General features: G+C 48.6%; 1 pseudogene; it reads right to left on the bottom strand.

The window, feature by feature from the left end:
- Positions 1-1,275: 1,275 nt before the first annotated feature.
- LOC141567665 (small ribosomal subunit protein uS8 pseudogene) lies at positions 1,276-9,429 on the bottom strand (annotated as a pseudogene).
- Positions 9,430-13,556: the final 4,127 nt, after the last annotated feature.

A 13,556-nucleotide genomic window follows, 5' to 3' on the forward strand; every position in this document is an offset into this window, starting at 1 on the left:
AGAGTGGCAGTGCCCTGAGAGCCCTGGCTGTGCCCAGGATGTCTGGCTGTGCCCAGAGAGAGTGGCAGTGCCCTGAGAGCCCTGGCTGTGCCCAGGATGTCTGGCTGTGCCCAGAGAGAGAATGGCAGTGCCCTGAGAAACCCTGGCTGTGCCCGGAGAAACTAGTGGTACCCTAAGAAGCCCAGGGAGTCTGGCTGTGCCCAGAAGCACTGGTGGTGTCCTGAGAAACCCTGGCTGTGTCCGGGGAGACTGGTGGTACCCTAAGAAGCCCAGGAAGTCTGGCTGTGCCCAGAAGTACTGGTGGTGCCCTGAGAAACCCTGGCTGTGCCCAGAGAGACTGGCTGTGTCCAGGATATTGCATTCACCTCCAGGCTCCTCGCACAGGGCCCCTTGGGGAAGACGCTTGTCGCGTAGATTATGAGGTGAGAGCCTATAGGGGTGGAGTGTGGGGACAGAGCCTCAGAGAGCAGTTTCCAGGCTCTCGGCCTCACATAGACAGGTGCTGGCTCAGGTAGTAAATGGCCATCGACTGTGATTGAATGGCCATCAGCTGTGGCTAGTTGGCCGTCATCTGTAACCAGAGAGCCATTGGCCACTGGCTCAATATATAACTGCTGTGGCTACGCCAGCAGAAAAATGGGGGCTAGCAAGAAGATGGTGGCTGGGCCTGCAAGCGGCGGCGCAGTGAGGGTTGCAAACAGTGTGGCTCCTGCTTCCTGTGTCTCCAACCCAGCCACCAGCGAAAATACAGTGGTATGACTCCCTACCTATGGCTCCGTGGGTGTTCCTTTTTGGCCTAGCCATATCCTGCGATCTTATGTGGGGAGCGGGACCAGAGACCCCACAGGCCTCCCTGCATGACAACCACTTTATTTCTGTGTCTCGTTCAATTCTCTTTCCTTGAGACAACAAGAAGCTGGACACCCCGCAGAGAACAGCCCACTCGCCGGTAACAGCGTTAAGCGTAATCACAGTCTTGGGCAACCATCACCACTATCCATGCCAGAGCTTTTTCATCCCCAACAGAAACTGTGTTCCCATTAAACCCTAACTCCCTCCGGCCCTGGTAACCTCTATTCTACTTCCTGTCTCTATGAATTTGCCTATTCTAGGTACCTTACATAAGTGGAATCATACAATATTTGTCCTTTCGTGTCTGGCTGATTTCATTGAGCATAAAGTTTTCAAGGTTCGTCTGTGTTGTAGCATGTGTCAGAATTTCATTTCATGTTTTATTCCATTTAGGCATTTTATTTATATGTAAGAATTCCTTTTTTAAAAAGTCCCTAGAAAAAATCCCAGAACTTTCCTTCCTGTATGTTTTTGTCTTTCTTCCTCTTGGTCCATGATGCCAGCTGCTGTCATCACTACCATGAAACCAAATTAATGGGACAAGACTGTGAGGTTCTCACAATTTTCCGAGGTCTGTGATCCTCAAGGATTTCAAATCCACCAATGGCATCATGCTTTATCATCATGATTAGAAACTGGAAAATGACTTTGGAGCATGGCCTAATAAGATGCTGGCATGTGCCTCTCTTTTTGGCATTGATGTTCTTGAGTTTTTGAGAGCATCAGTGTGGGGACAGAGCCCCAGAGAGCAGTTTCCAGGCTCTCGGCCTCACATAGAAAGGTGCTGGCTCAGGTAGTAAATGGCCATCAACTGTGATTGGATGGCCATCAGCTGTGGCTAGTTGGCCGTCAGCTGTAACCAGTGAGCCATTGGCCACTAATATAACTGCCGTGGCTACGCTAGCAGAAAATGGGGGCTAGCAAGAAGATGGTGGTTGAGCTAGCAAGAATGGATTGCAGCTTTCAAGTGAGACTGGTGCAGGAAGACCCCTTGTTGGGGAGCTGGCAGATGTTTGCTTCCTGTGTCTCCAGTTGCCAGCAAGACTATAATGTTATGACTCCCTTATCTATGGCTCCGTGGGTGTTCCTTTTGGGCCTCACCACATCCTGCGTTCTTATGTGGGGAGCGGGAGCTGAGACCCCGCATGACGCCCTGCACGACAATCAGCCAGGACATTCACGCTGAAAGGTGGCACAGAAAGATGGCTGCTGGAAAGATTCCATTGAATGGATATACCATATTTTTTTATCCATTCATTCATTGATGGATACTTGCTTTGTTTCCTAGACTTTTAAATAACTTCTCTCTCCTCAAACTCCTACACCTCCTCCCTTCCTGCTCACTCTCAGTGGGGACCTTGCTTCTTCACTGAGAGAAAAAACCATCAGAAGGAAACTTCCCCAGACTCCTATCACCCACCTACCCACCTTTCCTTCTACTACTTGGTGTACCATTTATCTGTTGTTTTGTAACAAACAACCCCCAAACTTAATGGTCTTAAACAACCCTTGTAATATACTCATGGATTCTATAGGTCAGGAATTTGAATAAGACACAACAAAAACAGCTTTTCTCTGCTCCTTGATGTCTGGAACCTCAGCTGGCAAGACTTGCAGACCGGGGGGACTCGATGGCAATGGCTGGGAGCTAGAATCAGCTGGCAGAGTCTTCAGTCATGTCTGGCAGTTGGTGCTGGCAGTTGCTGGGACCTCAGCTGAGCTGATGTCTAGAGCACCTTCCTGAGACCTCTCCATGTAGTCTCTCTGTGGGCTAGTTGAGCTTCCTCACAGTATGGCTTCTGAGTTCCAAAAGTGAGTGTCTTAAGAGAAAGTGGGAGGGCCTGACTTTACTGGTTCAGGCACTCACAAAGTTCTGTCCCAGTGCAAGGGGAGGGAAAATAACCTCACACAAAACACACTCAGTGGGAGGAACTGTAAATTTGTGGGATGGGACAGACTGCTGTGGCCATCTTTGGAAAACGCACCCTTCATACTAGTGACTGGCTATGTTCTTGAGCCCGGCAAGGACAACATTCCAGCCATTCTCCCCTCCTTCTCCTCTGCTTTTCTTCTAGAATCTAGGAAACTAGGCCATTCCTATCAGCACCCAAACCTGCTGTTTGGTCTTCTCTGACCTCTTTATCAAAAAACTGACTCACCAGCCCCGATCTCCCACCTCGGACTTTATTTTTCTCCATAGAACTTTCCATTTCACACACTCCATATTCTCCTTATCTCTCTGTTTATCATTGATCTCCTTCATTAGAATATCAGCTCCATGCACTCTGGGACTTTAGCCTCTGTTACTCACCATTATATCCTCAGCACATGGAACAGGGCCTAGCAGATAGTAGGTGCACAATAAATGCTTTTGAGCAAAACATTTCGAGTTAAACTAGTAATTTTACTTGCCTCCAGGAAAGGGAATTGGGTGAACAGCAGATATACCTTGTTTAAAAATTTGAACTGCTCCCACCCAATATGAGGGGTGCTTTTTTCCAACCTTTTAAAATTGTGAAGTAGGGATGGATACTTACTTTTTCCCATGAGGGCTCCTCTGCCTTTTGTACCCTGACCATACGTTACCAATTCAAATTAATAAATGACATTCTTGTAAAAAATTTAGCCCAGCACCTGGCATGAAATAAGTCAGCAATTGAAAGTTGTGTGATGATGATGATGAGAAAATGTATAGGCACCTTTGCTGGGTCCACGCCCCTCACCTTCTCCACCCCTGAGCACTCATGCTGGGACCGAGTCTCCTTGTTTGATCTGACTACCTCAGAGCCTTCACGTCAGGCCTGCCGCCCATCAGAGGTGGCTGGAGCAGGCATCCTCCCCAGATGGGCCTTTGAGGGTGAGATGAAAGAGCCTGGCCCAAAGCCAGTGTGAGTGGCCATGTGGGGAGCTCATGAATGCTGGGGCTGGGCCAGGAAGAGGCATAGGCTGGGGAGAGAGGGAGGCAGAGGAAAGGAGCCTTCCTGAGGTGGCCAGGGGATTTTATCAAGTACCTGTTGTGTACCCAGATATGTGCTAGACAGTGCTGGGGACACAGTGGTGGCAGGCCCTACCCTCACAGGACAGTGGGGGAGATAGGCCAATGACCAGGGAGTGACCACTTTGAGTGAACAGTGTAGAGATGGAGCCCCTGATTCAGTCAAGGAGGGATTCCTGGAGGAGGGGAAGCCAAGCTCCTTACAAAGTCTGTGACACTCATGGAGACTGACCTTTTCAGCTGCATTGATGCTCTGTTCCCTCACTTCTTCGTGTGGTCACATAGCAGTCTAGCCGTCTGTACCCCCCAACCTTTCCCTAAGGAAAGAAGTTGTGGGACTGTGCCTCTCTGGGATTGAGTTTATAATATCCCGAGTCTCTCCATCTGGTCTTCAAGAGAAGGGTCTGCGGTCAATGACGAGTAAGATTCCTCACGGGAGGGACAACTCAAGCCAGACGGGACCCCGTTGAGACCCCAATGAGCTGTTATAAGAAATAATAGGAGGGAGCCTTGCCCCTCCTTCCTCTTGTTCTTGTGGGAAGCTGCTGCTTGCCTCTGCTACTCCCTCTCACCTTATTGTGAGAGAGGCTCATTAGCGCGTTAAGATCAAGCTCTTTCTGCTCAGCTCATGGGACAGTTTCAGCCCGAGAGACTCTCTCCCCCAGGGTGGTGCATACCGCACCTTAGTCATCATGGGACAACATGCTTTGGCTGCTTTGGGACAAATAATTGGGTATTGAAATCATTTTTTTGAATTGGTGTAAGAGTTTTACAGACCCTGCCTCTAATCATGTGATGTTCATTGTTTGTAATCAATAAACACTGTCAGTGACCCGATTCGGGGCTCCAGTCTATTGAGGCTGCGAGTCCCTTGGTCCTCTGTGATTTAACTGTATATGAGTCTCTGTCTCTTTATTATAGTTTAACCGTCACCACCTCCCTCGCCTTCCCACGGCTTGTGTTGTGCAGGACGCAACACCTTCGAATCAGCTGCACTGCCCTTTTTTCTCATTCCTGAACTCCAAGCTCATTCCCAACCTCCGAACCATTGTACTTGCTCTTCCCTCTGCCTCATTCTCTCTTCTCAGTTCCTCACCAGGTGGGCTCCTCCTCAGTCAGATTGCAGATCAATGATTTTGGCAGCATTTAACTCTTTTTAGAAATCCCTTTGTTTCCAGTTTTTGTTGGCTCCTTTATTTTCCTGCCTTCCCAGCTAGGATGTGCCCTCCCCTCAGCCCCTGCTCTCTCATCCGTGGCAGGGTGCCTGACGAAAAGCTGATGCCTGGCAAATTTTTGTTACATGAAGGATAGAAGCCAAGATCTCCAGATAAACCACTCTGATGAAGAGGTGGGAGAAGGCGTTCCAGGCAGAGAGAATAACATGGGCAAAGGTGTGGAGCAGAGAGAGCTGCGTTGGAGAGGTCCTGGGGGAGGTGGTGCATGGCTGGAAGGAGGGGCTGGAGGGAGAAGAAGGAAAGAGAGGACAGAAGAGGGAGGAGAGGAGGGAGGGGGTGAAAGAGGAGGGAGGAGAGTAAAGGAGGAATGGGGGCAACAGGATGGGATGTGACTCAGTTGCGCCCTCATGAGATGAAATATGAAGGATGAACAGCTTTGACCCAGTGGACAGCTGGAGGCGGCTGGATCTTATTGGAATATTTTCACGGAGGGACAGAGGTGGCCAAGGAGCCTTTCTGGGAGACCCGTCTGGATGGCTTGCAGAGGCCTGAGGGACAGGCCTCGCTTCCCAGAGCCTTCTAAGGCTTTGTGCAGAACATTCCGTGGCGGGACCTTCTGGAACAGGCTGTGACGGCTTGGCAGCCCTGTCCGGTTTGTGCCTGGGTCACTGCCTGGGACTCCTCGCAACCCAGGCTCACCTTCCTCTGCGTCCCTGCCCCCATGGCAGCTCGAGGCAGTATTTTTTATAGAACACTTGAAAAAAATGTTAATAGGTAATGAAAGGCACATGACACAGATTCCTAAAAGTGCAAGAGGGGTACAGTGAAGGCCTTCTCTTCTCCGCTCCCTCCGGAGCCCCCATTGGGAGGCACTGGATTCACCGGTTTGGTAGTCTATCCTATTTAAGCACAAATGGCAAAATACGATTCAAGTTATTAACATGATTCTGCACCTTATTTCTAAACCTAAAGGTATAGAGGCAGACCTTAGAGATATTGTGGGTTTGATTCCAGACAACCGCAATAAAGCCAGGTGTAATCCTTTTGCTCTTGGAGGGTCTTGCCTTCAATTGGAAAAAAAAAAAAGAAGAAAAAAAAAAGGCGACACCTGCGAAGCTCCATAAGGTGAGATATGTCTGTATTCATGTGTTCAATACACACTTATTGAGTACCTTCTATACTCCAGGCACAGTTCTAGGCACTAGGGACACAGCAGATAGGAAAACAGACAAAACTCCCCGCCTTCATGGAGCTGGCATTCTAATGGGGGGGCAGACTGTAGATAAATAAAATGACAAGTACATTTGAACATTACATAGTAAGTCAGACGGCACAGTAAGTGCTATCGATGAAACAATGCTGGAGTGTTGGGGAGGCAGGTTTCTATTTTTCTACAGGCTAGTCAGAGAAGGCCCTGATAAAAGGTGACACTAGAGCAAAGACCTGAAGGAGGTAAGGAAGTGAGTCATGTGGTTATCTTGGGGGGGAAGGTAGAAATAGCAGAGGGAACAGCAAGTGCAAAGGCCCTGAGGTAGGATTGAATCTGAAGTGTGCCAGATCCAGGAAGGAGAGCAGTGTGGCTGGAGAGGAGTGAATGAGGGGAGAGAGGGAGAGACAGAGAGAGGGAGAGAGAACACAATCCTGTAGAGCCTTGTCCAAACTTGGCTTTGGCTTTCTTATCTTGGCGATGTCTCAGTGATGTGCTGGAGCCGGCTTGTAACTGTCTGGAAGAGCTGATGGCTAAACTTTCAGGAATTTTGCAAGCCAATTGTTAAACATAGCCATTATTAAAAAGTAAATGATATAAACTTATAATTAAATAAATTATATTAAACACAAAGATAATAAGTAGTCACAATTTATCACTTCCTCTAAAGGTCATTTATGTCTAGTGTGTCTGCATGGTAGAAATACTACATAGTGGTGGGCTATTGCATAACTCTTTCAAACTTTGTATTCAATGGTGTCACGTTGGTGGCTTAAAATCAGACAGGGTGGGAGAGTATTTAAACCACAGACATTGGCAAATGCTACAAGTCACCACTGTTTCCTACCCCAGAGAACCAGTGGTTAAATATTTACCAGCACACCACCGAAATGCACAGAGATTTAGCGCATTCTTTTGTAAAGCTGCATGGATGGACCATGAGCTATTTTGCTGGCGTTAAAGAGAAGGCCCCAGGACCAAAATGGCGTCACTTGTGCTAAAAGCCCATGATACCAAACCTAGATTTAATATCTGGCCTCATTGCTGTTTCAATCTCTCCCAGAAACATTATTTTAATCAACCAGTCTGGAATTTTCTGGTTAACACCAATGAGGTAATCTGTCAACCTGTCCTGTGGGCCCTCTCCCCATGCCTTCCCCCATAAGAAAGAAACAATCTGCATGATAAAAACCCTTGTCACTCCCTGCCCCCAAAATATATCCTGGTCTAAAAATAACCCTTTTTTTTATTTTGTTGATAGTTCCCTTGCCCCACCCTCCCATTTTGTACAACCCCTCAGAGCACCCTTCTAGCTGCTGGGTGGGTTGCTGCCCCTTTCATGAATCACTTCATAAAGCCAATTAGATCTTCAAATTTACTCGATTGAATTTTGTTCTTTAACAGTGGTCTCTTCCTGGTGAATGCTTAGCTTGCTCCCAGTCTTTTGCTAACACAAACAGTGCTTTGGTGAGTTTCTCTGTGTGAATAAACCCCACAAACAAGAAATGCTGTGTCAAAGGGCGTGGGAGTTCTAATGTTCATGCCTGTTGCCTCATGTCTTTCCAGGGAAGCTATACCAATTGCCACTCACCCTCTGCAAATGGGTCAGAGTGCAGAGGCTTCTTCTAAAGATGCCAAACTTGATTGTGTCACTCTGCTACTTAAACCTGTGGATGGGTCCTAGTGCTCCCAGGACAAAGTCTCTGGATCCTTCCAAGGCCTAGGCCCTCCATAGTTGGACCTTGTAAGCCCTTTGTCTTGCAACCAGAAGGTTGCACCATGATCCCTCAGAAATTCCTCATTATGGCCACCTTGATAATCTGCTGTCTGTCCCCTGAAATGGGCTATGTTCCCACCCACTGTTGTTTATTCACACATTTGCCCTCTCCTGGAGCTACTTCCCAGTGCCTTATCTCCAGGCTAACTCCCACTCCATCAGTTCAGCCCCTTTCTGTTTCAAGAAGCTGAAGTCCGCACTGTAACTGTTGGCAGCAAAGTCAGGAATTGATTGGCTCATCTGAATGAAAAAAATCATCAAGTTGTCTGGCTTCAGGCATAGCTGGCTCCAGGAGCTTAAACGATGTATGAAGCCAGTCTTGGCCTGTCAGTCTGTTCTCTTCTGTGTTTGCATCCTCTGGCAGACCCTGCCTTTAGAAATCAGCCCCTCATCATCATAGGAGACAAAGAGCTGGAGTTGGAGGGAAGGTTCCAGGCAGAGAGAACATCCCACAGTGTTCTAGAACAGGTGCTGGAACCCAGACCCTTGCTGGGCTTAGAGAACAACCAGTAGATACATATCAGCCTGCAGGCCTCATTCCAAGGAGAGGACAACAACTTAGCTACTTGCTAAATTCTTCAGTTGAGAAGCAAAGTAGGAATAGTTGCTTGGACTCTGAAGATAGAAAATGGGGGTTCAAATCCTGGCTCTGATTTTTGCGGTGCTGAATAAGACGTGGAACTTGATAGTGGTGATGGTTACACAACACTGAATATGCTCAATGCCACTGAATTGTACACTTTGAAATGCTTAAAATGGCCAACGTCATGTTATGTTTATTTTACCACAGTACAAAAATAAGATGCTAAAAAATAATAAAATCAAATACAAATAAAAGAGAAAGAAAAAATTCTGGCTCTACCACTTACCAGCTGTGTAACCTTGGGCAGGTCAGTGGACCTCTCTGTACCTGTTCACTGGACTGTAAAACGAGGGTAATAATAGGACCCCCTCACCGGCTATCGAGAGGCTCAAAGAGGTTAATACATGTAGAGTTCTGGGAGCAGCACCCGGGAATGTTCAATAAACGTTAGTTACTATTATTAAATCAAAATATTGGGTGGGTTGCTAAGTGAAAGTAGCCAGATGCAAAAGGTCATCGTCCTGGTTCAGGCAGGCTGCATTAACAAAATACCGTAGGCTGGGGGCTTCTAAGCAACAGAAATTGATTGCTCACAGTTCTGGAGGCCGGAAGTCGGAGATGAGGGTGCCACCATGGTCAGGGTGCCACCAGGTGAGGGCCCTCTTCTGCATCGCAGACTTCTCATTGTGTCCTCAGGGGGCAGGAGGCGTGAGAGATCTGTCAGGAGCCTCTTTCATAAGGGTATGAAGGCCACGCTTAAGGGCTCTACCCTCATCACCTAATAATCCCCCGAAGGCCTTACCTCCTCATAGCATCACCTTGGGGGTTAAGTTTCAACATATGAGTTTTTGGGGGACACACAAACATTCAGACCATCGTTTATATGAAATGTCCAGAAGAGGTAAATTTATAGAGACAGAAAGAAGATGAGTATTTGCCAGGATCTGGGGGAAGGGAAGGGTCAGTGACTGCTTAATGGGTACCGGGTTTCCTTTGGGGGGGTGAGGAAAATTATTTGGAATGAGGTAGAGGTGATGGTTGCATGACGTTGTGAATGTACTAAATACCAATGAATTGTATGCTTTGAAATGGTTAATTTTTATGTTATGTGAATTTCATCGAAAAACATTTTTAATTGGTACTTTGAAAAAATATTAGGTGGAATATATGTTGATGGCCTTCTTAGGCTGTGAAGGTTTGTGGTTTTGTTGTTCTGGATGCTTTGTGCCCTTCTCCCTTCCAGGCTGGACACCTCGCCCCTACCTAGGGCCTTAGCTGGCATAGCTCACAGCTCCCCTCCTGGCTATTTCGATAATTTGCTGTGGGACTTTGGGACTCAAGTTTCCTTGTCTGTACCAAGGGGGGTTGGACCCACTGGTTTCTACTGTGCCCTCATATATCATGGGCCTGCTTCACTTGAGTTCAAGGTGGCAAACCCCTTCACCGTACCTTTCCCACCCCAAAATGCTGACCGTCTCCCCCAGCTCTGGCAAGACTTTACCCAGGGCTTATTAATCAACACTCAGCCTGCCCTTTATCTCTGGCTGAAGTGCAAAATCTAATACCTCTCAAGGCCAGGCTGCTAGCCCCCACTCCCTTCAGAAAGCCGGGCAGTGGCTTTTTGGACCTTTCACCTGGGATCCAGCTGGCTGCATTCATTGAGGGAAATGACTGTGTACTCAAGGACTCCTGTAGCCCCAGGCAGACTGACACAACAATGTCCCCAGACTTACAGCGTTCTGGTCCTTCAGGCCAGCCCCCCTCAGAGATGATGGCCACATAGTCACATGAACAGGGTTCTGTGGTTATTATCTACACTCAGAAATAGCCCCTGACAGGGCCACATTCCTTCAGACCCGCAAGGCAGGTCCCTGTCTCCTGAAATCTCCCAGTGTGTGGCCTGGCTTACCTATAACCGGGTTCTTTAAAGGAAAAAGCTAATCATGACAGTAATAAAAGCCCCTCCAATGTTCTGATTTCCTATGACATCACCCAGGTCTGTGCTAAGGGCTGTCACCACGTGGTTTTATTCAATCCTCCTGTCACCTCATGGCTGAATACCACTTTTATCTTGTTTCAGACGTGAGGATGTGAGGCTCAGAGGTAGCCCAAGGTCAGCTAAGAAGTGGGAGGACCCATCCCTCTGCCCCAACCATCCCCCATGCCCTTGACCATTTCATTATCCTATCCTGCCTCCCTGGAAGTATCAAATGTCTTTTTATCCAGGTCACCGGAGCCCCAGGACACCTGTGGGGTCCCAGGACAGGGCCTGGAGTGGTGGCAGGGGCAGCTGCCCTGGGAAACAGTTCCCATGACCTTGTAGAGATCTGCGGGGGAGGTGGGGAGGGCAGTGCCTGACATACCCGCTCTGGGCCTCCAGTTCCAGAAACCCGAGTTACTGTTGGACTACAAGCCACAGGGGCCTCACAGCCTGCAGCTGGGGGAGGCGGGGCGGAGCAACGCAGACAAGCCAGCTCTTAAATAAATAATTAGAAAGGCTGGAAGGGACGCTCTAAGGCCAGTCTCAAGTCCCCCAGGCTGCAGCTTCCCTGCCAGGCCAGAACTCATGAAGCCTCCATGCCTCTTCGCCCTGATGGAACCAAGGATTCAGTTCCTCTTTTCCTTCCTCTTTCTAGACTAGCCAACCCACGTTCTCAGGATCCCTATTGTAGTCCTCGCTCCTGGGCAGGGAGATGTTGGGGGCACAGTGGTAGTCAAGAAATACCCCACCCCCAGCCCAATGGAGGGGACAGACCCATTCCAGACACTGTCCATTTAGAGCGGGCAGGGTTGTGAAGAGGGAGCCCAGGGGTCTAGAGGAGGCTGGAGGGACCCCTGACCCTGCCTGGGGGTCTGGCGGACTCAGGGTGTCCTGAGTCAAAATCTGAAGATCTTAGTCAAGTGAAGAGAAAGGTGTGTGAGAAAAAGAGGTGAGGCGGTAGGACTGAAAAGGTTAGGATGGGATAGACCGTGCGACGTTTTTCAAACTGTTTTGAATTTGAGACACTTGACACTCAAGAGAATCTGTATTTTATTTGCAACACAGTATGTGTATATACAGGTGTGCATTAAATTAAATTAAAATTTCACAAAACAATAATTATTTTACAATATGCTCTATTTCATACTTTAAAAAATTAACTGCTTGAGATTAGCTAATTTAATTAATGCCCTATTAATAGGTTGACACCTGAAGTTTGAAAATATTGATGTATAGACCATGCTAAGCACCTCTGGACGCCAATCAAAGAAGTGGAATTCTAGAAATAGCAAACGTGACAGTCTTTAGGGATGTTCACCCATCTGCCCAGTCTCCTCTCATTCTGGGCGTGTGGTAGGATTTTATCTTCCTTCCTTTTGAAGTTAGGCGTTGGAGCCGAGGAATCAGCATTTTTAACATGCAAAGGGAGCTATGAGACGCGGGAAGTTTAAGAAACAGTGACGTAGGTGATAAACTCCAGTAGGTGAACCATGTTAAATGAATGATTTTAACTTTAGCCCCTTTATTTCTATCTACCTAGTCTGGCTCCTGCCCACTGCTCCAGCCTCATTTCTCGGCAGTTTCCATTTCGACCAAATGGAATTATTCTTGGTTTCCTAAATTTCATACCTCCAGCACTTTGTTCTTTTTTTTATTTTTATTTTTATTGGGGAATATTGGGGAACAGTGTGTTTCTCCAGGGCCCATCAGCTCCAAGTCGTTGTCCTTCAATCTAGTTGTGGAGGGCGTAGCTCAGCTCCAAGTCCAGTCGCCGTTTTCAATCTTAATTGCAGGGGGCGCAGCCCACCATCGCATGTGGGAATCGAACCGGCAATCCTGTTGCTCAGAGCTAGTGCTCTAACCAGCTGAGCCATCCCGCCACCCCTCCAAGTCTTTGTCCTAGCAGTGTCCTCTGCCTGTACCCTTTCCCTCCTCTCTTCACTGGCCAGCTGTGACATCCTTCCAAATTCAGCTCAGATGCCCCTTTTAGGAAGCCTTCACTGATCCTATTTCCCAGGCTAGGCTTCCCCCCTGGGCTCCTCTATCCCAGCCCTGTTCACTGTCTGCCCCACTGGAGTATGAACCCAGGAGGGCAGGAGCAAGGCCTGTCCCAGCCACAGGATGACACACAGTAGGTGCTCAGAAAAAGTTTGCTGAATGCATGAATGCATAGCTGAGGGAGAAGGACAGGCTGTATCCTCTGGGAGGTCCTGATTACAAGTTTGATGGAGGACGCTGAAGCCCTTCTGCTGTGAGACATCGGGTCCTCTCAGGACAGACACCGTTTGGAACAGTACGTATTTCACAGACGGCAAACTGAGGCCAAGGAGAGCCTCCCTGCTCTGTGAGGTCCAGATTTTCTATCACTCAACCCAGCCTCCTCCTGGCTCCTCTCACTTTCTTTTGGGAGCCGCAGGCCTTTTTTCCTCCCCAATGATGAAATCTGAATCTGGGTAGGAGGTTTGGCTGCGTGGGAAGAAAGCTGGTTGAAACCAGTTGGTGTTTTCCTCTCCAAGCCTGGGGAGGGCAGGGGGGTGGGACATTCCTGGCCAATCCTGGACCAAACCCTCAAACTTTCCCCTCTTGGCCCTCACCTACCCCGCATTCCCCGAAGGTTCTGGGATTCCAGAGTCCCCTAGTTCTGTAGCCTCCTCCCTCCATTTTGCCTCCTGTCTGGCACCCCTGTGCTTGGAGTGGGTGGGCAGTGACTAGGCTAAGCCTGGCCTACCCCTATGTTGCCCAACTGGCCTAAGCCATTTTTTCCATGCCCTGGGGGCCCTGATTAGCAGGAGGGCTGCCAGAAGCTTCCCCGCCCCCAGCCTGGCCACCTGCTCTCGCAGTATCTGAAACCCAGCTGCCGGGTGCCACCTGGGGCCTCTCAAGCTCCCTTTGACCAGTGGCCCCAGGGAACGGAACACTCTTTAGGGTAAGTACCAGCCTGTGAGTCTGTGTCCGAGGGAACGCATGGAAGAGTTGTTGTTTTTTA

Source organism: Rhinolophus sinicus, chromosome 8 (assembly GCF_057876585.1).
Source record: "Rhinolophus sinicus isolate RSI-liver-muscle chromosome 8, RSI-T2T, whole genome shotgun sequence".
Taxonomy (NCBI): Eukaryota; Metazoa; Chordata; class Mammalia; order Chiroptera; family Rhinolophidae; genus Rhinolophus; species Rhinolophus sinicus.